The sequence below is a fragment of the Rattus rattus genome, chromosome 5 (genome assembly GCF_011064425.1).
Source record: "Rattus rattus isolate New Zealand chromosome 5, Rrattus_CSIRO_v1, whole genome shotgun sequence".
Taxonomy (NCBI): domain Eukaryota; kingdom Metazoa; phylum Chordata; class Mammalia; order Rodentia; family Muridae; genus Rattus; species Rattus rattus.
This window is the reverse complement of record NC_046158.1, coordinates 23126549-23152758: the sequence shown is the minus strand read 5'-3', so window position 1 is coordinate 23152758 and position 26210 is coordinate 23126549. Positions and strand designations below refer to the sequence as shown.

At 42.0% G+C, this 26210-nt stretch overlaps 1 long non-coding RNA gene across 1 annotated transcript in view; it reads right to left on the bottom strand.

Moving 5' to 3' along the window:
- LOC116901388 overlaps positions 1-22809 on the bottom strand; it is a 34948-nt gene extending 12139 nt beyond the window's left edge. Inside the window, exon 1 of the long non-coding RNA XR_004387985.1 lies at positions 21671-22809. This is a non-coding gene — a long non-coding RNA (uncharacterized LOC116901388). The remainder of the gene's footprint in view (positions 1-21670) is intronic.
- Positions 22810-26210: the final 3401 nt, after the last annotated feature.

The window sequence follows — 26210 nt, the reverse complement described above, 5'->3', positions numbered from 1 at the left end:
TGTTTATTTTTTGAGAAAGTACTTAAAGTTGAGTGGGTGGAGAGGGGAAATGGATCTAGAAGGACTTGGAGGAGGAGGAGAAAAGAGCAAGAGAAAGAATTCCTCTAACAAGACCATACCTACTCCAACAAGGACATACATAACTTCTAATACTGCCTCTCCCTATGGGCATATGGTGACCATTTTCTTTCACCAATTTCTATATTAGTTAGGGTTTCTATTGCTGTGAAAAGGCACCATGATCACAGCAATTATTATAAAGGAAAGCATTTCATTGGGGCTGGCTTACAGTTCAGAGGTTTAGTCCATTATCATCATGGCAGGAAGCATGGCAGTCTATAAGCAGACATGTGCTAGAAAGATCGCTGAGAAATCTACATCTTGATTCAAGGGCAGAAGAAGAGAAAGAGATGCACTTCTTCCAACAAGGCCACACCCACTACCTCCTCATAGTGTCACTCACTATGGACCTATGGGGGCCATTTTCTTTCAAATCACCACAGAACAGAGGGTAGTGGAGGCAAGAAGAAGGGTGAAAAAGGAAGAGAGGGTAGGGAAGGGGTAAGAAGGGAAGGGAGAAAGAAAGGAAGGAAGGAAGGAAGGAAGGAAGGAAGGAAGAAAAAAGGAAGGACAAAATAAAGATCTTTGCAGTATTTTCCAAAGAAGCATATTATTATATGTGCCCTAGGTTAGCAAATGGTGTTAAAAATTTTTGCTAATAAATTTCAGGATAAAACATTAAAAGCTAAAAATTGAACAAATTATAGAGCTACAGATAAATAGGCATGTGTCAGAACTTTAAAAGTACACATTTAAAGATGGTTCAGTGATTAAGAGTGTTCGTTGCTCTTCCAGAGGACCAAAGTTCAGCTTCTCACATCCCTGTTTGGTAGCTCACAACCACTTGAAACTCTAGCTCTAGAGGATTCCATGCCCTTTCCTGGCTTCCATGGGGACCCACACACATGACAGATACACATAAACATACTCAGACACACACACACACACACACACACACACACACACACACACTTGAATTTTAAATCTCAACAACAACCAAAAAGAAAGTACACATCCTGAAGGACTAAAAAGTTTTACCCTGTATAATTTTATGACTATTTTCTATATTTCGGTTACTAGGAAAAATGAAAGCTACATGAAGCTAGTATTTACTGCTCTCATAGGCGCATGTTACAGTCTGGAAGAAGGAGGTGCACTGACAGTGAACATGTTGATTTACATGACAGTGAACATGTTGATTTACATGAGAGACACCTTTTCCAGGGTTAGCAGGAAGAACTAGAACACAGTGGTTAGAAGTGGAGGGTTTCGTAGTCAGACAGACTTTGACCTGGATTGCAGCTCAATGCCCAGCAGTAGGGAGACTGAAAGGAAAAAAAAAAATTTATATATATATAATTACATATATACACACATATATGTAATTTGCCTTCTTGAAAGCTATGTTCTCATCTGTAAAAGGAGATAACATACCAATTTCTCTGGTTTGCCATTAACAAAATTTTAGATTTCATACATCTAGCACATAAAAGCCCTCAATTTGAAAAACTGTGGCTATGGTAAATGGCAGCTACCAAAAGGAACCAGGAAAACACGTTTTTGGCTGCAGGACATAAGAGAATCAAGTCTCACAACCCAGCTGGGAAGCATCCTCCTTGTGGGCCAACTTTCTTAGCACCAGAAAGTACCATGAAAACTGTACAGGAGAAAAACCATCAGTGATCTTACCTGGTGCCAGACCCTGCTGTGATATTAACCTGCCAGGCAAAATGTACCCACCGGTGCAATAGTGGCACAATGGTTAGGGGTGAGCTAACTGTTTTCTGATTGGATTTGAGGCCCACTCCACAACAGGATGTTTCAGACTTGCTGTAATGGTGGTGAAAGTCCCATAGCTGGGGAGGCCATTGGCACTGGTTACTGTTACTGTTCTGAGTGCTCGTATTCATGCTTATGCTCATAGACCTGTGATGTTCTCAGCCATGGTCAGGGAAGCTTTATCCTACAGTGAGCGGCAGTCAATGGGAAGACGTCTAAACGGTAAGAGTGCTGAAAACAAGAGACAAGGTTTCAGCCCTAAATGGGACATCTATATTAATCCCAAACCACCAAGCTTGGGCGGAATTAGGGAGGAGGCAAAAGAAAGTATCTAAGAGCTAGATCCTAAGAAGATCAACACTACATGGATGTCCAATCATGACCTCACAGCAGCTGTAGTTCATTACCCAAGACCTGTACAAGATCAATGCAGCCAAAATCCAGGCATAAATGGGTAGATAATCCCCAGCTTCTGCCTCATACCAAGGAGTAGACAGTGTCTGGGAGAGGGAAAATCATTCTTTGCTGAGGATAAAACCCACTGGTCTGTCTCCCATGCTCCAGAGGCTGGCCCAACACTCATGCACTTATGGGCAGCTATACCCAAACTTAGTACACTTTTTTTTTAAGGAAATGAAGTTTAGGGGAATAATGGGGAGGATATAATGGCAGTGTGATAAAATGGGGCTAGAGATGATCATGTTTTGTTATAAACATGTTTGAAAATTTAAAAAAATTTAAACTACAAACATTTCTAAAAAGGTGATTTAAACTAACCAAATATGGTATTAGCATTAAATTCCCCAAATTTAGATATAAGCAGTCAGGGGAAGCAGCCTGGCAATAGACTGTAAGGAAATATTAAATTTGATTAAAAAGGCAGCTTAATTTCTCGGATATTGATTGGGATAATAACTATGATGAATCTGTATCCTGTTTCTAAGGGCATTATGGCTTGCTCTCTCCTTTCCTAAATGGCCAAGGTCTCCAGAGGCCGCTCCTGAGACGTAAAGCCTGTGATTCGAGTAACAGATGCTACAGAAACCACCTGGTTCAGCAAATGCTCTCAGGACGGGGAAGACAAGGTACTAACGCTGCCATTTAAGGTAATACAAACTGCAAGAGCGCTGATTGAATTTATAAAAGGTAAAGTGCCTAACGCAGAGGAACGAGCAGTTGCGTCTTAAAGAGATTCGATTGAAATGTATCACAGTTAAATACCAAACCAAGCCGCGAAGAATAAAAAAGCTACACAAATAAATAGCAGTTATGCAGAGACTTTTAAAGCAAGCTGCTTGGACAGTGAAAGGAAATCTTCATGTTTATGGAATAAGACCATATAAAATCATATGAATAGGAATAACAAGATTAGGCTAAAAGAAAAATGATCTGCGGTGAACTCGAAATCCACGAAATATTTCAAACAATGCTACAGCTCCTTCTATGACTGTCACACTTGGTCTTCTTTGATTAGAATGAAGTTTTAAAAAGTCCGGTTGGCGCTCTGGGATTTGACAAGGAAGAGACACTGTCACAACCATCGTGCTTTGCTAACCTGTAAAAAGGACCCATGAGTCTGTCTATGCACACCCTGAGAAAATGTCGCAGGCGGAGAGGAAAGGAGAAACCATGACCTTTCATTCTTTTCCACTGTTACAGTCATCTAAGTGTGTTTGCAATACAGGTGCAAGCGGGTTCAAGACAGCCTAGGAGTCTACCTTTGTGGTAATGTGTTGAGTCATTGGTGCCTTTGAGAAAGCCACTTCACACAGCCAACCACAGGAGGACTCGGCATCTTAGAGAAAAATGTAGTCAACGAGGTATTTCCAAGGTATAGCCACTTCCGCTACCTGGGAGGGGCAGAGCATAGCCTGTGCTGTGCAGCTCCCCTTGACCCTGATTTTCTCCTGTTTGCCCATTAGCACAGATTAGTTTACTGCTCCCATTGTCCCCAGACACTAGGTATAAACATCGGGAACCAGTGGACTGTAACAGAAACAAGCCTTGATGGCAATGAGAAGTAGGCTAGGACCAGGGAGGTAGGGGAACAAACAGAACAGGGTGTCAGACCAGGGTAAAACAAACAAACAAACAAACAAAAAACAGGTTCTAATGTACACGGAGGGCATCCACGTTTTCCAAACCAAAATTCACATTTGTGGCACATAGCTTGACAAGTCTGACTGTTCTTATGAGAATGGCAGCATAGACTATTTACAGCCTAAGATCGCCCTGCAAAATCTCAGCTACCTAAGCATCGTGTCTGTAAAGACCGTGAGTGTGCGAAGTCTAGCAGAACCGACTTTAGAATTCTGCAGCACTGGCTTTGCACAGAAGCTGGTCTATTAAGTCACCTACTTCTCTACGTAGGTGCCCACGGTTTGACACAATGAAGGTCTCCCTGGTTCAAAGGCTTGCGGTAAGAATAGCAGGTGATAACTGAAACAGCTATTTACAGTTGGACAGAAAAGCATGCAGCCCTGTCAGATTAAATTGCTTGCCAAGCGTTCCAAACTGGTTGGCCTGGGCCTTGCAGGAGTACTGACTTCCTACACAGACTTTTCAGTCAGAGAAGAGACACTCTGAGGAAGCCTGTGAGATCTCGCCCATGCCTTCAGTCTTCAGAAAGTCTGAAAACTAATCAATGAATGTTTGCTTGCATCCCCTTAATTACTTGTGCCATTTCTTGTCAGGCTCCCTCAGAATGACTTCCCTGAGAGATTCTAATAGAAAAGAAAGGAAAACGAAGTTTAGTGACCCTGTAGCCCCTAACACCCCAACAGTATAAACCATGGAAAGAAAGATGGGAAAATCTAAGACTGAGGGGAGGGAAAACACCCTTTGTTTTTTCTATCAATAGCAAATAAAAGTTATATTTTGCCAATAACTATAAATTAATAGCACCCCAAGCATAAAACACACACACACACACACACACAGAGAGAGAGAGACACAGAGAGAGAGAGACAGAGAGAGACAGAGAGAGAGAGAAGAGAGAGACAGAGAGAGACAAAGACAAAGACAGAGACAGAGAGACAGAGAACAGAGAGACAGAGAGAGAAACCACAAATAAGCCTAGAGCAGCCTGTATGTGATGTCTTCTCCATAAAGCCTGGGTATGCATCAACTCTGTTGTGGTACCAAAGAAACTTCAAACTTGCAAAACTTCATTCCCTTTCAGATGAGGAAACTGAGGCACAGAAGTACAACCGAGGCTGACGCTTAGCCGTGACTGAGTCGGGATGCGACCTCACTTCCTGCAGCTTGCCAATGAAGCTATTCATCCACCAGATGTGGGCGTCGAATTCCTCAGGTCATTGCCAACGCCAACACCCTTCAGTGCTGGGCCGATTGATTGTTTTGTAATCTACTTACTTGTATTTTGGCTCTCACATAAAGGTAAGGCTGCCAGGTTTGACATATTTCTAGCCCTTAGAAAACTGACCTGACAGTACAACCCTTCTAAAACATTTACAGAGACAGTGTTCTGAGCAATTTACAGAATTTAATAAGGGGACACACTCTGAGCGAGGCAGAGGGCAGCCTACAGACAGCCAATCTGAACGGATGCACGAGAGGGAAGCATTATTATTTTTAACTTCCAAGATGTCATTGCCAAGGAAGATGTATGCCAAATGTTAACAGGGGCCACTTGTTTGTTTTGTTTTGTTTTGTTGTCGCTGTTACTGTTGTGTTGGTTTGGTTTTGAAGACCTCTGGAAGAAGAATGGAGAGCAATGACAAAAGGGACCCAGGAAGAGATGTGAGGCATTAAAACAGATGGAGATGAGAACATATAAGGATTAATTATTCACAGATAAAGGCATCTGATGTGTCTCCTCATGAACAGCCTTCCCAGTATCTAATAGCCCAGATCAAATCCTGGATGGATACTCTAAAACTAGAGTAGATAAATTAAAGTATAAAATGTAAATACATACTAAAAATTCTACAATCGCTATAATGTTTCTTGTTCATTATTACCATGGATTTTATCAAACGCCAGCATATGACTTATAAGAAAAATAGCTGTGTGGCTCCAATAGTGATGAAGAATGACAGAATTGTTATAATGGAGTAGCTCTTCATCGATGTCTGAACGTTCTGTGATCCAGTGTTGCCCACTTTACATAAGCTCTAAGTCAGAATTAAAATAAATAACAAAGGGGACAAATACTGGTTCGGGGGCTACTGGACAACTTTACTATAAATGTGTAGATTTAGACAAATTCCCATGCTACTGAAGCTTTAATAGAGTCTCACGCTATCAGATAAGCGGCGCCCTTCAGCTGGCAGTGACTTGGTCTGCATTGCTGAAGATCCATAGGCGCAGTTTAACAGGCTCAATTCTGAGCTCGCCGATACCGTGTGATCTTGTACCGCCATGTAACATCTCAGTGGCGGTGTCACAGCCTGAAAAGAATCTCACTATTTGTTCAAAATTGTCTAGTGAGTCTGAGCTGACAGGTTTTCAGATGACGACACTGGTTTCCAGCTAACACAGTGCAAGGCACAGGAAGAACCTTCTGAGGAGGCAGCTGTCACAGGCAGTGTGGTAAGCTGTGAAGGTAACACCCTGATTCGATTCAGAGAGCCTAGGTCGAAATCTGTTTCAGAGTTTCGTGTTTGGATGACCCAAGAATGGGCTGGTTCCGATTTCTTCTTTCGTTTTTTTTACAAAATGAATGTCATAACTATTGGTTCTTGCTGCTGTTATAAAAATTAAGTGAGGTAATACACATAAATGCTGAGAGCACTGCCAATTTTCCCTACGCCTACAAATCCTTGCCTCTTCATCAATTCACTTATTAAGGCTGTGCATGGAAATATGGGAGAAATAGAACCATTCATTCTTGTCTCAATAAAAATAGTTGACAGGAGGAGAAAGAAAGAGAGATTAGGATGAAAAGACAAGAACCCAAAAAAGAGAGAAAATTGGTGCCTGGGGATGGAAAGAAAAGGGAAAATTTTCCTTTAAGTCTTTAAACAGGTGGTAGTCTAGCTCACAGACAGTAGAGTGCTTGTCTAGCACACGTGAAGCCAGGAGTTCAGTCCCCACTAAATAAAGCTCTACCTGCCTGTGGTCCCAGCATTGAAGTGGGAGGAGCAGCAGCTCAGGGCGTCTCTGCTGTCTAGCCAATAGGAAACCAGCTTGGCTGTATGAGCCTCGTCAAAACACATAGTGGCTCTTCAGAAATGGGCTTTCTGTATGGGCCTGGTAACATGAGTTCTCCTTTCCCAAAGCCCAAGACAGATGGAGAAAACAAACTTCAGAAAGTTGTCCTGTGACTTCTACTCGCCGATTACATACATACATCATATGCACACATACACACAGGAAGAAGGAGCAGAAGCAGAAGCAGAGGTGGAAAGAGAAGGAGGAGAAGGAGGAGGAGGAAGAAGGGGAGGAGGAGGGGGAGGAGGAGGTAATAATAGTAAACAAAACATTTTATTCCATTTATCTATTTAATGTGTATTGGCGTTTTTCCTTCATACATATGTGCACCTTGTGAATGCCCCATGCTGGTGGAAGCTAGAGAAGGGCATCATATCGCCTGAGACTTCGAGATACAGGTGGTTATGAGCTACTATGTGGGCACTGGGAATCTAATTCAAGTCTCCTAGATGAACAGACAGTGTTTTTAACCACTAAACGATCTCTCCAGCCCTAAAGTATATTTTTGAAAAGCAGTTTTTATTTTATTTTCGGTTTTCGAGGCAGGGTTTCTTTGTGTAGCCCTAGCTGTCCTGGAACTTGCTTTGTAGAAAAGGCCGGCTGCAAAGTCAGAGATCTTCCTGCATCTGTCTCTCTACCAGGCCTGTCCAAACAAGCTTAGGTACGAATTAGGTCCACTAGAATGGCTATTAGGAAACAAATCTAAAAGGAAACACCAAGAAACGAGTATTGGCAAGGGTGTGGAAAATCTGGAGCTCTCCTACATTACTGAGGGAATGTAAAACAGACATCTGCTGTGGAAAACAACAGGCGAGCCTTCAAAAGGTGAAACAGAGTTATGACTCAGAATTCCACTCTTTGGGCTGTATACAAAAGAATGGGAAGCAGGTATTCAAACAAAAACTTTATATACTACTATATTAATCAGGGTTTTGTAAAAGAATAGAACTTATAGAATGATATATATATATATATATATAATATATATATATATGGAGTTTATTAAAGAGGCCTATGGGCTGTGGTCTGAGTAGCCCAGCAATGGCTGTCTCCTGTCAGAAAGGCCAAAAATCCAGTTGTTGTACAGTCCATGAGGGGAAATGACTCATCAGTCCCAATCTGTTGTTGAGGTACCAAGGAAGTCCTAGAGAGTTGACAGTTTCCAGTCGACATTAAAATCCTGGAGAGGTATCTTTTAACTCCAATAAGGGAAAGGCTCGGGAACAGGAGAATTATCCTCCCAGTGAAAGCAACGGAAGGCAGGCAAAAGGCAAAAGTCCCCTTCTTTCATGGCCCACATTTAGGGTGATACCAAATGATCTGGATGCTGTATGGTTCTTCCACTTCAAATAACCTAACCCTCACATGGGTTTTTGTTAATTCCAGATGTAGTCAAGTCGACAACCAAGATTAACTAGTACACACACGCATGTTCAAATTACTAAGACAAGACCAAAAGACCAAAAGACAAGACTGCTCCAAGTGTGTCTATCTTAAACTTAGATAAACAGAAGTAAATGCCCATACAATAGAGTACTAAAATGTGGCTGGGCATGGTGGCTCATGCCTTCAATCCAAGCACTTCGAAGGCAGAAGTAGGTGGATCTCTGCAAGGTCAAGACTGATCTGGTCTACATAGCAAGAACCATGACAACCAGTACAACGTAGAGAGAGACCATGGCTCCAAACAAAACAAATAAACAAGAACTACAACAACCAAAGAAGAGGAGAAGGAGGAAAAGAAAGAAAGAGAAGAAGAATACTTATACATGGTAAAAAAAAAAAAAGGAAAAAATTAATTTTGTAAACATTAGGTGTCAAATAAAGGAGCCGGTCCAAACACACAATGCAAAGAACATGTTTAGCTCCATTTGCATAAAATGTCCAACATAGGCAAACCTACAAAGTGGACATACATTAGTGATTCATTGAAACAAAGAGAGATGGTGGGATAGAGCTGGGGATGGGAAACCAAAAAGATATAAAGTCTGTCCTTGTGATGGCAAAAATGGAATTATGGATGAAAGTGTGTAATAAGTCACTGAATTCTGGGCTTTAACTGAGCAGTTACATGGTGTGTGAGTTATACCTCAATAAAGCTGGGGTGTTGCATTGTGTTGATTTAAGGGAAAAATAATTAAAATTTAGAAAAAAATCAGTGCCATAGATTCTTGGCTAGACTCCTGCCAAGTCCTATGTTGATAGTGACCACTAGCAACAACTACAGTTGCCAGGGATGGACAGAAACAAAACTGGGAATGTTCAAAGCAGAAATGGCAAAGATCGAAAACTGTACCCAAGGCCTCCACACTATGGATCCCTCTGCATTTTCTGGAACACGTAGTCCCTGGGAGAGACATAGAACAGTTAGATAGATGCAAACCCCATCCTACTGACCCCAGAATATAGGGATGACCTGGGAAGTAAGACTGCAGCTACCTGTCATCCAAGTGCACAGGCACATGATATAATTGTTCTTTAGCACCTCTGTAAAATGGAAATAAACCTAATACCTCGTCCACAAGACACTTCAGACATTTAATGGAGAAATGCAGGCAAAGCAAATGCTACAGGGGTTGGCCCGTGGTTTACATCCAATAAATGTCAGTTCTTCAAACCTATATGAAGCATAGAGTTGAAAATAAGAAATATACAGCTATCAGTGTTAAATCAACTGGTAGCATTTGAATAATTAATACATATTGTCACTCGTTGTGTAATGGTTTTCTGTAAGATTGAAACATTTCATCCTGCAGGGAAGCTGGTTAAGCAGGAAGGTAAGCAACTCAAAATAGCTTTAGGAAGTTCCTGAAACTGATCAGACTCACTAGGCCCTTCCTGACACCATAAGCATTAAAAAGCTGAGAATCCCTCTCAGACGAGAATTCAAAGAAGACTCTGAGACCAAATCAAGTCGCCTGGAAGAAACAGACCTCACCCTAGCAGCCTGCAAGAGGTTTAGACCAACTGAGGGACCTGGAAAAGACACTCTCCTGTTGAGCTGCCTGAAAACTGTGGAATATGCTTCAGGTTCCCAGTCTTTGAGAGCTGCCACCCAGGGTGGGGTGGGGCCTGGTGATGTGGATATCTTTTGTGTCATTTCTGTTCCTGTAAATAATCTATTACCCATACTCTTATAAATAACCCCTTTAAAACACATGGGTTCACTAAGTTAGTCTTTGGTGGTATTCATACTTTGGGCTGTCATGGGGTCCCTACCATGGGGTGAGAAGATGTGTGTGTTGTATCTCCCTAGGAAGAGTTTGTCACAGGATGCTAATACAACTCCCTCTGATCCATCAAGGCATATACATGTTTTGTTTTGTTAGTTTGGTGTGGTTTTTAACTTCTGTAGAGTAATAGTAATGTCTCTTAAATTGATGAAATTTGCCTGGCCTCAGAAACCCAAGCCTAATCACAAAAAATAAAATAAAATAACAAGGATTTTGTAATTAAACAGCCCCAGCTTAGTCCAGGTATGTACAATCTAATAATGGCAGATCTAATTCACCCAGGAACATTCTAGCCAGGAAATAATATGCTCTCAGAAACCAAAATTTCCATTTACACCTGTAAATAGAAAATTCAATTTAATGCAAATTATTAAATAATAAGACCAGTGGGCAATGAACCATACTAAATATATCACATGAAATGGATCAGTCATGCAGCACAGTGACCAGGAAAGAAATTTTAACATTCTGTAGCTAAGTGGTACATGTTGCCACACATCCCCAAACACCACATAAACACAAAATCAAGGTGTGGCTACAGAGATGCACTGTGCATATAAACATGAAGGTAGCTGGATGGAGTGAATGCTGGCATTTTTATGCACTGCAGACGGTTTGACCATCATCCAAGGGATTATCTAACCACAGAGGATAGCGGAGCCCTTGTTGGGGCAAGAATGATTCCAAGTGACATGACTGAAGGTAAAAATCATAAGACCTGGACACAAGTACATCCTTCATTGAGACCTCCTTCTTGAAGGTCGAGTTCAGAGGTCACAGTCCACAAATGTAAAATGAGCCAAAGACCTACAGAAGTCACTTACTTGTAAAGGCCTCTCAAGGAGCTAGGATTCAAAGTATGTTCTACAGTGTCTCGGTTACTTTTCTTCTGCTGTGAAGAGAAGCCATGATAAAGACAGGTTAGAAAAGAAAACATTTATTTGGGCTCAAGGTTCCAGAGGAGGAGAGAGAGTCCATGACCATCACAGTGGGGAACATTGCAACAGCAGTAGCCAAGAACTTTCATCTGATCCCCAGGTTGGAGGCAGAGAGAGAGGGAGAGGGAGAGGGAGGGAGGGGGAGGGGAGGGGGAGGGGAGGGGAGGGGAGAGGGAGAGGGAGAGGGGAGAGGGAGAGGGAGAGGGAGAGGGAGGGAGGAGAGGGGAGAGGGAGAGGGAGAGAGAGGAGGGAGAGAGGAGAGGGAGGAGGGGAGAGGAGAGAGAGAGAGAGAGAGAGAGAGAGAGAGAGAGAGAGAGAGAGAGAGAGAGAGAATGGGGTATAAGGGAGTAGCTTGGCTTCTCAAATATTTTTTTTCTTTTCTTCATTAACAAACCATTGCACATTTTGGCTTGTAGTCAACAAGAACACGACAGTAAAAGAAAACAAAGCTCACTGGTCATCCCTCACCTAGGTGCTGACGCTCGACTATGGGCTACTATTCCAACACACAAAAACCTTTCATGTTGGGGAAGCACCCATTTGATGCTTGATTCCCAGTGTCTAGACTCCAATGAATATGTAAACCAAAATCCAACACATCTTAGAGGCAAGCTGTTGTACTTTTTCTTATGTGTTCACAGACTATCTGCATGGAGATGAGGTGTTTCATGTGATTTTCAGGACTTAGCATGTCTAGGGTGAGGACAGGGCAAGTCTGTCATCCTGTGTATTTTTTAAAAGACAAAATTGATATGTAATTTCAACGTATTCACCAAAAGCAACACACACGTGCTCAAACCATTTTTAGGGAGCATCATTCAATTACATTGTGTCCATTAACTCTATTTTAGCAATATTCAGTTCTTCTTAACCATATAGGAAGTTGTCAAGTTTATCTTCCAGAAGGTGCCACCCCCTCAACGTCAACCTAAGAATTTGACCCCAGTCACTTGGAACATTTGGGGGAAATATTAATAAAAAATTGCTTCTATCATATTAAAGAATTAATTCAATTTTTTTGTAAAGTGAAATCCAGTTTTATTTTATCCTGAGATATATATATGTATAGGATTCATGGAATAAAAATTTTTATCAGGATATGACTTAAGCCCAATCTAACTTAATCTAAATAAACCATCAGAGCCTACTCTTGAGTCTATATTGAACTTGGTATGTTCTTGCAAAATGGTGTGCTAGTGAGAGTGATATAACAGAGGGAATGTTTTTTATATTTACTCACTTTAGGCACTCTCTACTTCTCCGTACCATTAAAAATAATAGATTGTAAATTAGCAAAACAACTTGTTTTCTAAAATAGCCGCAAATATATTTGTCCTGTCAGTTGATTTCTTCCAAATGTCCAATGATGCCTGCCACAAATAGGATCGAGATATTTCTATTTATTAAGAAGTAGTGGTAATGTAGGACTATTTCACTCATGGATCCAAAGTCATGTGGAAAGCCTGTGAATTTCCAAATACCTCCACTGAGTGAAAGATAAAGTAAAAACGGGTTTATGAGAGAGGCGGACACGTTTATGGAGTGAACAGGGTCAGAAGATACGCTGGCCACACTGAGAGGTGTTGCAACAGATCTGGGGGAGATAGGCCATTGGGCCAGCCATCTCCGTCTCTATTCAGGAATTCCTTATGTTCTTCATGTCTCATATCTGGACAGCTGTGGGATTAAAATTTGACCTTACCCTTAGAGTCAACAAAAGAGTCATTCTTTTTTCCATATTAAGTAAACATGCACATACATATGTACAAGAACATGTATGCATAAACACACCCACAAACACGCACACACACATCTGCACTAACATTCCGACTTTTGTTCAGAGAAGCGCTTCATCTCCAAACAGAATTTTATGACTCTCGGCCAAGGACAAGAAAGAAGCCTTGTTAGCAGACTTGTTCTGATCATGTGCACCCTGCCTGACACAAGTACATGCTCATGGCACCTCCCTTTCATAAACACAACAGTTCTAAAATGTCCTTTGTCTGGACACCTTTAGTACTGGGTTAGGCCTCAAGTTTTTATTGATGATTTTTTTTTTTTTTAAGAGAAAATGCTTTAAGGCTGGGAGGAAAAGGAAGCTCTCTTCATTATCTGTCAGCCTTTTCTTATAACCTGTCAATAGGAACGATTTGGAAGAGTGTCGCTTAGAAGCCAAGAGTTCCTTCCCTATCCTTTCAGTTGTTGCCATTTCAGGTTCCTTACCTTGGGAAGTGATTGTGGTTTTGAACACATTCATGTTTTATCCAATGTGGCCATAACTTGAATCTGAATACAGCCCCAAGCACAGTTAACTGGATCTCCACTGTCTCTTCTGCTCTGACTAATATCTCACTAGGCCAGTGCTACAATCTTTTTTTTTTTTTTTTTTTTTTCAGATGCAGAACCAGAGGCCTGTGACTTGGCCACTGTGACAGAAGCTATGTGACTTGGCCAGAACTCTTTGCAAATGTTAAATGGTTGGGTTAAAAATTCGGCTTTTTGGATAAAGCTACTCCAAGAGGCATGTGTTATTAAACAAAAATCCAAGTTCAAAGTGAGATCAAATCACAATGATTTGATCAGAGAGGTTCTAGAGGCACCAAAAGGGTAAGCTGTTACCATTCGTTTTGGATACTTTAATGTCAACTTGATACAAATCAGAGTCATCAAAGAGGAGAGAAACTCAATTAAGAAAATACTTCTAGCCAGGTATGGTAGCACATGCCTTTAACCCGAGAGAGAGAGAGAGAGAGAGAGAGAGAGAGAGAGAGAGAGAGAGAGGAAAGAAGAAAGGAAAGAAGGAAGGAAGGGAAACAAAGGAAGGAAGAAAAGGAAGGAAGGAAAGAAAGAAAGAAAACAAAGAAAATGCTTCCATAAATTGGATTGTAGACAAGCTTGTAGGGCGTTTTTGGAAGAAAGTCTAGCCCATCTTGGGCTTTGCCATCCCTGGCCAGTAGTCCTGAGTTGTATATGACAGCAGGCCGAGCAAGCCATGGGAAGGAAGCCAGTAGGCAACACACACACCCTCATGCTCTCTGCATCAACTCCTGTCCCCAGGAGTTCCTGTCCTGTTTGAGTTCCTATCCTGACTTCCTTCAATAATGGAATACAACATAAAAACAGAAGCCAAATAAATCCTTCCTCTCCACCTTGCTTTTGGACACGGTGCTTCATCCTAGCAATAGTAACCCAACTATCAGAATTAAATAGTAGGACACTATTGTTGAAGATACCACACAGCTTTGATACATGATCTGAAAAAAATAAATAAATAAAGTTAAAACTGACCTGGAATCTTCCTACCTGCCAGGTAGTTTTCAGGGTCCTGGGAGGTGCTATACATGCTTCTGGGGAGGGGAGTATCCATAGTCTTATCAGCTGTGAATCGTAAAGTTTACTAGACCAAAACTGCCTGGTCCACTTCTGCAATAATGGCACTACTTTTATGGTAGTAACCAACTAGTCTCTAATTGGATTTGAGACCCATAGGAGACCATCCATGCCTAGTACTGTAAACCTGGTTTAAAAAGAAAATGTTGGGGGAGTAAATAGGATGATAGGGGCTGCTGAATACTTTCATTTAGTAAATTCACACAGTGTCAATCTACCTGCTAGATATTTGTATCTAGAGCTGTAGACCCAAGTTATTCTCATGTTTAACCAGAGAAGCAGCTCTTGACAGTGAATGGTAATGAATGGAGAGAGAGGTTTGTGGCTGCGTAGGGTGCTAAGATTAAGTAATAGAGAAAGTGGTGCTCACCCCTAAAGAAAAGGAGTCATTTATACAATCCCCTTTAAGGCAAGGAGTCATTTATACCATCCCCTTTAAGGCAAGGGAATATCCGAGGAGTGGAAAAGACGCAACAGCTAGAAGACAGAAAGAAGGGCTGAGAAATGTCATCTCCTGGCCAGACACGGCCACCACAATCATTGTTTCACTGCACCTGTGGTCATCTGTACTGGGTCTGCACAAGGATGCACCCATCAGCAGTCAGGCATGAAAGGAGGGGGTGCCTAGAGGGGTTCCCTTCTCCCTGATCGGCCATGTGCTATAGACATATTCAAGGAGGAGAACCATGCCCTTCAGTTACGCACCCGCTGATGACCTCACCAGGCCCCATTGGATAGTTCCCATCCAATAGTCACGCAGGTGGCCCTGTGGGAGTCAATAGGTCATAAAAGTAAGCGGAAAGTTCTATGTCTTGGAAAAAAACTGGTAGTGGTTGGGGAAGTAGGTGATGGGGGATTGGGAAGAGATACATGAGGGTGTTGGGGTGGGAGAACGCATGTTGAAATTGTCCAAGAACAAAAGTAATCAATTAAAAACCTTAGCCTTTGTTCAAATACATCTGGAGCCAGGCATGGTGGCCCACGCCTCTAATCTCAGCACTTGGGAGGCAGAGGCAGGCAGACCTTTGTGAGTTTGAGGCCATCCTGGTCTACTGAGTGAGTTCCAGGACAACCTGAGATAAATAGTGAGACACGCTCAAAAAAGAAAAAATAAAATAAATAAAAGGAAGCAAATGAACACTCACACTCATACACACAAACACAAACACACACATGTATGCGTGAATTTATATTTGAGCGAACAGAAAATAAAGCTCCATCTTTAAAAATAAGTTTTAAAATAAAGTTGAACAAAAGAATCAACAGTGAGCTTACTGCCTCTGGGTCTACTTCTAAGACCCTCAGCACATTATATACGAGCAGCCTATGTACCGATGCAATCGAGTTATGTCGTAAACAGAGGGAAGATGCCCAAGGGGAAAGTCAAATATTCTTTATAACAGTTCTGCTTTTTTTATAGCTTTTTCTTAAATTTTTGGCTTTCAATATACAAACAGGGGAGTCTATAAATAAATCAAAATATTGAAGTTCTTTGTTTATATTTATTTTAATTCAAGTATCATACTTTTTCAGCAAAATTCCGAGCCTTACTTATATTCTAATGAACTGACAATTACTGAAAATAATATTCTCTCAACAAAAGCCAAATTCACATTTAAAACTATTAATAGTTCTTGCTGCAAACAGAAGCCTGATTCAATATTTGGGCATAACAGACAGTCTTGGGATTTAAACAAATGAATAAAAAAAAAAAAAGACTAGTGGTGACAGGAAGAAGGACAGATACAGGAGAAAGAGGTTGCTACATAAGCCAGACTCCCCAGTCGCCCCAACCACCCTGGGCTCCCTGAGGAGCAGCCCTCACTGCCAGTTCACTGACACCGCTGTGGAGGCTACCTTGAGGCTCTTTCATGGCTGGCCTGTCTGTTCCTTCCCAGTGTCAAGGGCTCCATCCAGTTCCCGAGACTCCGATATTACAAGCACGACAGAAGCAATATGGAGGGCGCAGGTCTGCCCTCTGCAAGTACAGGGACGCCCAGCCACCAGAATGAGCACCTGGGTAACGAGGTCAGCGTTTGGAGAACATTGCTCATCGAAGCCCTTAGAACATCGCCCTTCTCCCGGTAATTCTGACTCTAGAATTTATTCCCCTCTCTTGCCCAGCCTTCTCGCAGTTTCGCGACAAGCCTTTAATCCAGCCTCAAAGGGTTATAACACGTCACAGGTGATTTAAACTCTTTTCACTTGTGGTTGATGGATTTCAAGGAGCTGACCCTCTGTGCATTAAGAAGATCTACTCCTGCCTTCACTTTATTTGTAGCTATTATTAGACTAAATGTGAGCGCCTTCTATACTCCCGGTGACATTCCTCACACAGTCTCTCTGCTCTGGTCACCTGCGCAGAGTCAGTCTGCCCTGATCTTTTTTTTTTTTTTTTTTTTTTTAAATTTCCAGGAGTTCTCATCACATAGTAGGGAATTAACTAGCACTCACCGATTGAGTAAATATGGGATATATACATGAGCGAATATAAAACATATATATGATTTATTGGTAGACAGACAGACAGACAGATAATGGTTTACCAAGTAATCCATTAGCTTGGGAAAAGTAGTACCCCATTACACATTAGAACTTACTAATAATCCAACTACTCTGGCATATTATCCACTTCACTTACATTAACCATAGCATGTTTAAGAAATAGACACAGAAACATTTTTAAAACACTTTGGGGGTTGGAGAGATGTCTCAGAGGTTAAGAGCACTAGCTACTACTCCAGGAGACCTGGATTCAATTCCCAGCACCCACATAATCCCTCACGATCATCTCTTATTCCAGTTCCAGGTATCCACCACACTCCTATGGCCTCCAAGGGTACTGCACATAGACATGCGTGTAGGCAAAACACCTTTACGTCTAAAAATTAATTTTTAAGAATTTTAAAATAAAACTCTTTAAAAAGCTGTTTAACTGGTTGCCGGGGTGAGAAGGGAGAATGTATATATTTACCTTGAGTTATTTCTTTGTCATATACGCAGAACTTACTTGGTACCATTGGCATTTCACACATGAATTGCTAAATAATTATATTGATATGTTTTTAGCCAGACTTTTACTTTCCGTGAAATTTTTCTTCCCTCAAAAGAATATTTAGACATTGGTGAGTAGAGACCTGGAAGCCAACATCTCACTCACAACTACAAAACTACACACATTCTTAGGATGTATGTGATCAGAAATAGATCCTGAAAACGACAAGAAACATCTACTCCTGACAGTTTCACGGTACTACTTGAAATGGAGAACTTGTTAGCTTTTGACAAAGGTGTTTCGCCAGTTATCCATTTCCATGTACAACAAACATCAAAGCAAACAAAAAAAAATTGATTTTTTTTTTTTTTTGGTTTAAGTGTTGCATCAGCCAGTTTTCCATCGCCATAATGAAATACCTGAGACCATCAAATCTGAAAACTTTTGGAAGCTTTAGCCAATGGCCTGGTGCCTCTGAGGAGGCCAAAAGTCCTCCTCCAATGAGCTGAAGACTTCCACTAATCCTTCTCCAATGGGCCTAAGACTTCCCACTAGACCCACCCAGCTCTCTCTGTTTCCATCACCTCCCAACAGAGCCATCCACACCTTTAATACACACACCTATGGGGAAGGATTAAGATCCAGACTTGAGCTGGGTGAGGGGGTGCACACCTTGAGTCCCGGCACCTGGAAGGCAGAGGCAGATAAATCTCTGTGAGTTCAAGACCAGACTGGTCTACAGAGGGAGTTCCCAGATACCCAGGACTATATAATAAACCCTGTATAAATAAATAAATAACCCTGAATAAATAAATAAACAATAAACCCTGTATAAATAAATAAACAAACAAACTAGAGCTATTAGGCTATTCTATTGGTCAAATCTATGACTTGTCTTCCTGGACCAGGGACAACTGACAAACTTGTTATGAAAAAGCCAGCAAACATCTGGGCCCAGCTGCTCTCCTAAAGCCACACATTTTTTTCCCTAGAATATTTATATTCATTTTCCCTGCATACAGGGCAAAACTAAGTTGGAGGACCTGAGTTCAATTTCAACCTAGATTGTGTTCCTGCTCAACGAAAGCCGGTCCCTTTCAACACCCACCCTCACCTTTCATGATACAAATACTTCTTTCTACTAGCCCTAGGGAAGTCTGAGGCTTCCAAAGAGATCTGATTATTTTGTCTCTCTTCCATGGAAACCTTGGTTTCCTTCTTTCACAACCAGGCGTGGTGCTGAAGATGTAACTGCGGTAACAGCGAAGCCCACCAAGGGCTGTGACATCCGAGCTCCGCGCTAGCATTGCGGGAAGGAAGAGAAGGACCATGCATAAGATCATTTGTTAACCTTAAAAGTTTATTGTGGGGATTAGAGGAAAATGTGGGGGGGGGGGAACCGTTTCGGATTGTTTTTAATGTGCTAGCATTTTATTTGAATAATTTTACAACTGTATTCTTAAACTTACTACCAAGCCTGATGACCTGAGGTTAGTTCCTGGAACTCACGTGAGGGAAGGAGAAAATTCCTGTAAGCTGTTTTCTGACTTACACACACACACACACACACACACACACACACACACACACACACACACACACCACTATGCCATGCACACGCATTTGTGCATACACTAAATAAATGCAATTTTAGAAAATCAAGCAAAGCCAGTTGTACTGATGCACACAGGTAGAATATGCTGAAGAGGCAGAGGCAGGAGAATCAGAAGCAAGGTGAGGGTGCAGGTGAAAAAAACATACAAACCAAGAGGGGGTTCAGTGGAACCGTTCGCGCAGTATAGAAAACACAGTGCAGAATACAGAGCTGAGGAGACCGTGACTCCATCGCTGAGCATGGAAACCACTGCGTCTCTCAGATGCTCAGAGCTCATCCTGATTGGTCTTCTCTGACCTGATTGTGAAAGATAACGAACACTTGCCAGGTAGGTAGCATTGGAGGGATGGGAGAGATCTATGTGTTTCTCCTTAATGGTCAGTGGCCATGCCGAGAGTTCATACTTGGTCTGGAATTGCTTTCTTGGTTGTTTTCTGAGATTCGTGCTGACACATCAACACCCACAGGACCCGCGGTCACTGCCCGAATGTGGTTTTCTTGGGAAGCTTTGACTCACAAGCTCTGCCTAGATCTTAGTGTTCTGACCCTTTCGGTAGCAACAGTGTGAGTTAATATATATACTGCTTTAAAGTGGCCTGGAAGAAAAGTCACTGTTGTTTGGTTCATGGATTCCTTAATTTCCTGAGTGCCTGTTTCTGAACTCTACTTCACTTTCAACTAATTCTTTTCCAACATTGATTCTCAGCTTGTGGGTCACGGGAGTTGCCTAAGACCATTGGTAAACACAGATATTTACATTATGATTCATAACAGCAGCAGAATTACAGTTATGAAATAAGCAATGAAAACAGTTTTCTAGTTGGGGGTCACCACAACACGAAGAACGGTATTAAAGGGTCGCAGCAGCATTAGGGACGTTGAGAACCACGGTTGTACAATTTCAAGTAGCTCTTGGCTTCCTAATTGTAATAAAACAGGCACTGTTCTCGGGGACTAGGCATCCAAAACTCATGAGCTCATAAGGCAAAAAAAAAAAAATTCTATGTCCCCGTCCTCCTGTTTTCATGCAAATATCTCCAGTAATTAAATCAGGAAAAGAAAATGTAGCAAAAAAATGTATCAGCCAAATGGTTTCAAGATTTCAAAAGAAGCTGTAAATATGGTCCCTTTAAAAGATCAGGTTCTAGCGGGAGTAGGAAAAAGGGTAACAGTTGTTCTGATGAAGCAGTTTTTAAATCCTTGTCAGTGATTTAAAGAAAGATAGCTGGGGCATGTTAAGGAAGCTGGCAAGATGTTTAAATAGTTCGGACGCTACACGGGGCTTTTTTTTTTTTTTTTCCTTAAAGCAATGTACTCAGAAATGCTGGCAAGATTTTACTTGAATGTAGCTGTGCTTATGTGAGGAAGTTATTTTGAATTACCCTAGTATAAATATGCATGACTTTATTTGTATTGAAAATTCCCTTTGCAAGTGAGTGAATAGGGTCTGTTACATCGCTGTTACTTAGAAACTGATTTAGTAATCCATTTTAGAAGTAAAGCATCAGACCCAGAATTCAAAAATAATGTCAGAATTCTACACAAGCCCCCAGGTGATTCCTCACCTACATTAACACCTATTAACTTTGACGTATCGAGCGTACAGTATAAACTGTCTGAATGAAGTCTATGGCGGTCACATGTGGGAGCACTTACCAGTTGGTCCAGACTCGACTCACCAAGCTCCGTTCTAGGCACTCAGCACAGGACAGCAGTGTGAAAGTGCTGTTCTTCACAGCGCGTTTCAGACGATAGTGTGTTTACTCTAGGCTTTAGGCCACTTTTAGTAACACCGTGGAAATGGCAAATGTTTCAGTCATATTATTCAAGATCTAAGCCTACGGGTCTACAGACAAGACCAGCATTGAAAGCTATGTGGGGATTTAGCTCAGTGGTTAGGAGCGCTTGCCTAGCAAGCACAAGGCCCTGGGTTCGGTCCCCAGCTCCGAAAAAAAAAAGAAAGGAAATGTGTTTCCTTTAAATTAGAAAGGATCAGAAGCGAGGTCAGGTGAACTAAGAAATGGGCCTGCTGCAAAGGACAAACAGCGACAGGGTGTATTGGAGGTAGCACTTTAAGCAGAACTCAAGCTGGACCCCACCTCCAGCCCTAACTCCCCATCCCTTACTCCCCACCCCACCCCCATCACACCTTTGAGCATGAAGTTGCCTTAGCTCTGCACCACAGTCCTGTGGCCTTTGGCTGATGGAGGCTGCCATTTTACTTGAAATATGAAAACAAAAGGAGGAAAAAAAAAAAAAAAGGTTGCCTGTCTCCTGTTTTGTTTTGTCAGTCCTGGTGTAGAATCAGAGATGGGACGATCCTATCCTAAATTACTACGTCACCCTTCTCCTCCTAAGCAAACCTTACCTTTTTCTAGTCATCTCTATTCTCTCGGAGTGGTTTTTTTTTTTTTTTTTTTTTCCAGAAAAACATTTGTTAATTTTAGTGTATTCAATTAGAAGTAAGCCACAAGAAAGGGCTCACCAGTGCTGACAGGAGAATGAGTGTGTGTATTCAGTCCCACCTCTGCTCCATTTCTTTAGGCTGCCTAGTAACGGAGACACACAAGAAAGACTAAAACAGTATGTGCTAGACTTCGGGGCCTTGCAAGCTCAGGGTTTTGTCCAAAGGGAAACGATCAGGTCTAAGAATGCACAGTCCCCGCTTGGTGCCTTTGCCTCAACCCATTCTTACCTCAGAGTGTAACCGGAGTAAGTTATTAGCTTATGTCTCTACGAAGCTTCTGAAGGAGTGAGGTGTTCTCCAATATTTGTATCTGATAGGCAACTGGGGGAAACACACGCGTCGGAGATCACCTTCCCTTGCCAACTCGACTGCGACTTGGAGACCCTAACTTGAAGCAAGCTTAACCGTTTCCAAGTGAAAGGTATTCGCTTCAAAGTGTGGCACTGCGTTGCCCCAAATTCAAGATCCATTGTGATTTCAAATGGTATTTATTAGTGCATTTCCCACAACCCGCATACCTACCTCAGCTATGCGAGAATCCTCTCCAGGAGAAGCAAAACTTCAAGACGATCATCTTACCGAGTAGCCACAGCAGAACTCTTGTGGCCAACTTTTCAACACAGCATTAAATGCACACTGATAGTAGGTGACAAGACAGCTCAGGGCTGTGATGATTTCCCTAAACTGTAATCCCAACTTCTAAACACACAAATAAGCAAAGTTTTAAAGGGAAAATAATTTGCTATTTCTTTGTTTGGGAAGATTAATATGCTTTGTGAACTTTCCACTTTGTTCTGTCTCCCTTGTCTCAAAGAGTGCCCCTCTTTTTGTGCCAAGAACAATAGGTAAGCCAGTTTCCCTCAACCCAGAAAAATCACCCCTTTGCCACAGAAGCCTTACTTGTGGTTCTACCGTGGGCCAGGAAAAAACTAATGGGAATGGCTTCTTTTTTTGCATGTGTAGCAAAGTTAGTTTCAGAGAAGGAGTCTGGTTTTCACTGTAGCAAAATCACTGCAACAATATGTTCCCTGTGTCCACAGCCAGGCCTCCCTTGACACCCTTCTTACTAGGGCATAGGGTAGAAAAGTCATATACGCAGTAGATCATGCCAGGGTCCGCTGACACAACCGGACTCCAAATATGCAGAGGAGAAAGAAGCAAAAGCTGTTAAAAAAAAAAAACTGTTCTGCACGTGGTCTCACATTTCTTTTTAAGCAGATTTTTCAGCTCTCAACCTGGAGGAAGAGACAACGCAGGCTAGCTTTCTCCCATCTTGTCTGTCCCTCTGCTCCATTTCCGTCCAGCTATAGAACCCTCTTTTGGCCTTGACCTGGCTGGCACTCTTTGACCACTGAACACTGTTTGGAAGGGTGCCTCCCCTAAGGGTGGGGGACACATGAAGAATCAGCTACAAAAGTGCTCCTTCCCATGCAAGTGGAGGTGTGAAATACAGAACCAGATTCCATTCGCTTTCATTTTGTAAAGTATTATTTTGTGGTACTAGGGATTGAACCAAGGAGTTCATGCGTGTTGAACGGGAGCTGTAACCCTGACCTACATCACCAACGCCGTCTTACTTTCTATGTTGCCATGGGATCTTACTAAGTTACCCAGGCAGGCCTCAAACGAGTGGTCCTCCTGCCTCGGCCTTCTGAATGCTGAGTTTATACTGAGTTTATAGGCCTGAGCCAGCAGGCATGGCTTACAGATAGTTTTCTACCACCGCTGCTGTTAGTGTCGTGGCGTTTGCAAGCATAGCACCCACTCTTTCTATTATGAATTTACAAAATCTTATAAGCCGATTACGCTTTGACATTATTGTCAGTAAACATTAATCTTTTTTAGGATACAAGAACCCATTAAATAATTCCTAATAAAATCAGTAAAACAAATAAAAATAATGAAGCCATTACAAAAAAAAGGATATCAAGCACCTAAAGTGATGCTCGCCCTGGTTTTTCAACCACACATGTCATTTAACCATGCATTTTCCAGGCTACCCGCAGACAGGCGTGAGCATTCATCCGCGTGTCTGCCTAACGGAGGTTGTCATAATTTTCTGCCACGATCAGCTGGAATCTACAAATTCTTTATTCATTTCTAAACTGAGGTTCACGGGGTTAAACAGTATCTGCTCAACATGAGATTAATTCTCACAAAACAAGGAGTTAAATCCTGGTCTACGTACGTTTCAAAGCACATGAGAAACTATGCTATGTTGTGGTGAAACACCATGACCAAGCAACTTGGAGAGGAAAGGGTGTATTTGGCTTACACTTCCATATCACTGTTCTTCATGGAAGGGCTGGAATTCAAACTGGGCAGGAACCTGGAGGCAGGAGCTGATGCAGAGGCCATGGAGGGGTGCTGCTTTACCGACTTCCTCAGCCTACTTTGGTATGGAACCCAAAGATGGCACTGCCCACAATGGACTCTCCCACACGGATCCCTAATTAAGAGAATGCATCCTTGCAATCGAAGTCCTCCTCTCTCTAGCTTCTGCCACATTGACATAAATCTAGCCAGAACACTATGCTATTACCAAGGATAATTAAAGTAAGCTAGTGTAGAATACACTACAACAATGGTCAAGTACTACTCTAGCACGCTAGAGGAAGTCATAGGAAGAATCAAAGCTATTCTGCGATGTGTGGGTGATGATGTCTCTGTCCTGAATCATGTAATGCATAAGCCCAGTGCTTAGGCCAGGGCTGCAATCCCTTGAGAGGGGATTGCTCTCAGCTTTCCTGAGTGGGAGACCCTGGCAAAGAGAGCTGGGTTGGGGGAAACACACTCTGAAAGCCTGAGGCACCAAAACCGGAAGACGTATTTAAGGACTTGAACTGTAACTGAAAAAAGTGAGTACCAATGTTGGTCTAGAAGGGAAAGTAAAACATGGAAAGACACGGGCCAAGTGCAGCATCCAGGAAGACTGTGGCTGAATTGAGATGAGCACATAAACACTGATTACAGATGAATCAGGAGGAATCCTTGAAAGACCACATTGGTTGTTCCATGAATGTAGCTTTGGCTTTGATGACGGACTTAGCAGACTGGAAGGCCCATGAGCAGCCAGATGATTAAATTCTGGGTAAGTCATTGATTCTCCCAAGCCAACAGTCTCTTGAAAATGTGGTGTGTAAGGTGTAACGCCTTTGGATCTTCTGTCAGAATTAAATGATAGGTGAGATGATTTAGCTTTGTGTCAACTCCAGAGAAAGAGCTTTCTTTACACTGCAGATTACCATGGCCTCCGCCAATCCTTAGAATGGTGTGGAACCAGAACCAAATATAACGCAAAGTTTAAAATTATTTTATGTGCATTTATTTACTGAGTTGTGCTATTGTGTTTCTGTTGTGGGTGCACACGTCATGGTGTACGTGTGGAGGTCAGAGGGCGAAGTGGAGGAGGAGTCAGTTCCTACCTGCCACCACTGGGTCCTGAGGGTTGAGTCTGGGCTTTCAGGTCTTGGCTCAAGCATCCCATCAGCCTCCAGGCCAAAGTTTATAGTTCTGAACTTTTGGCAACTTATGGAGAGTTAAAGACCTCAGAGGAATATAAAACAAATTAGACAATTCGTAGGTGCATGCTGGTTGTAATCCCATTAGCAGGTGAAACACAGAACAGCAAGGGTCACTCCAGACCCCTAAGCCAATGCCACAGATTCCCTGTAGTAGTTTTAGCCTTGGAAATATAGCATGGATCCTTTAAGAAAGGAGACAATTAAAGGACCCTTTAAGGACTACAGATAATTATAAATGCTCCTACAGGTCTTGAAAGACAACACAAAGCCTCCAGTGTTCTGCCAAAATGTAGAAGGACTTTCCACCCAGCATTTGCATTGATTTTCAGCTTTGCATCAAAAAGAAACTCTGGCCTTGCAGACGTTTAAGAGACTAGGGGAATTCATTCCCCAGTTAATAAACTGAGTTCTGTCCCCACTATGGATGCTGGGGCTAATCATAAAGCCGGGGCCACAGTAACTAAAGGGAGTGCTCACCTCAATATGAGTGGTCTTAAAGCAAAACACTGTGGCAGCCAAACTCCTTGTCTCCAAATTTGTAAGTTTGTCTCCTTTTATTCCGGACTCTTACTTAAGATTGCTTCTGGGCTTTTGCACGTTTAACCTTTAAACTCAAAGACAGTATGTGATTACAGAACACAGGGAACGTCACATTCAGACATTTGGGCTAAATTCCCTTTCAAAGGAATCTGATATTTATAACCAAATTAGGACCACATTGAATATAATAAATTAGCTGCTGAATTAGCAGAAAGGAAAAGCCCCATTTATTTGTGCTTTGGTGACGAGGCATCCTTTGGACAGTCTCAGAAAATCATAAGTAACGATAAATCCTACCATATTCAAAACTATTTGCTACTGGCTTTGTCTGGCCTGCATGTTCAATACTGTTTGTCCAAATTTTTCTTATAATAAACTACAACACAGCGAAGCTTCATGCATTACCTCAGCTATCCCTGAGGGATAGGTGCCGTTACTGTACCCACTGGAGCTAAAGAAACAAGTTTAGAATAGATTGCTTGCGATCATAAAAG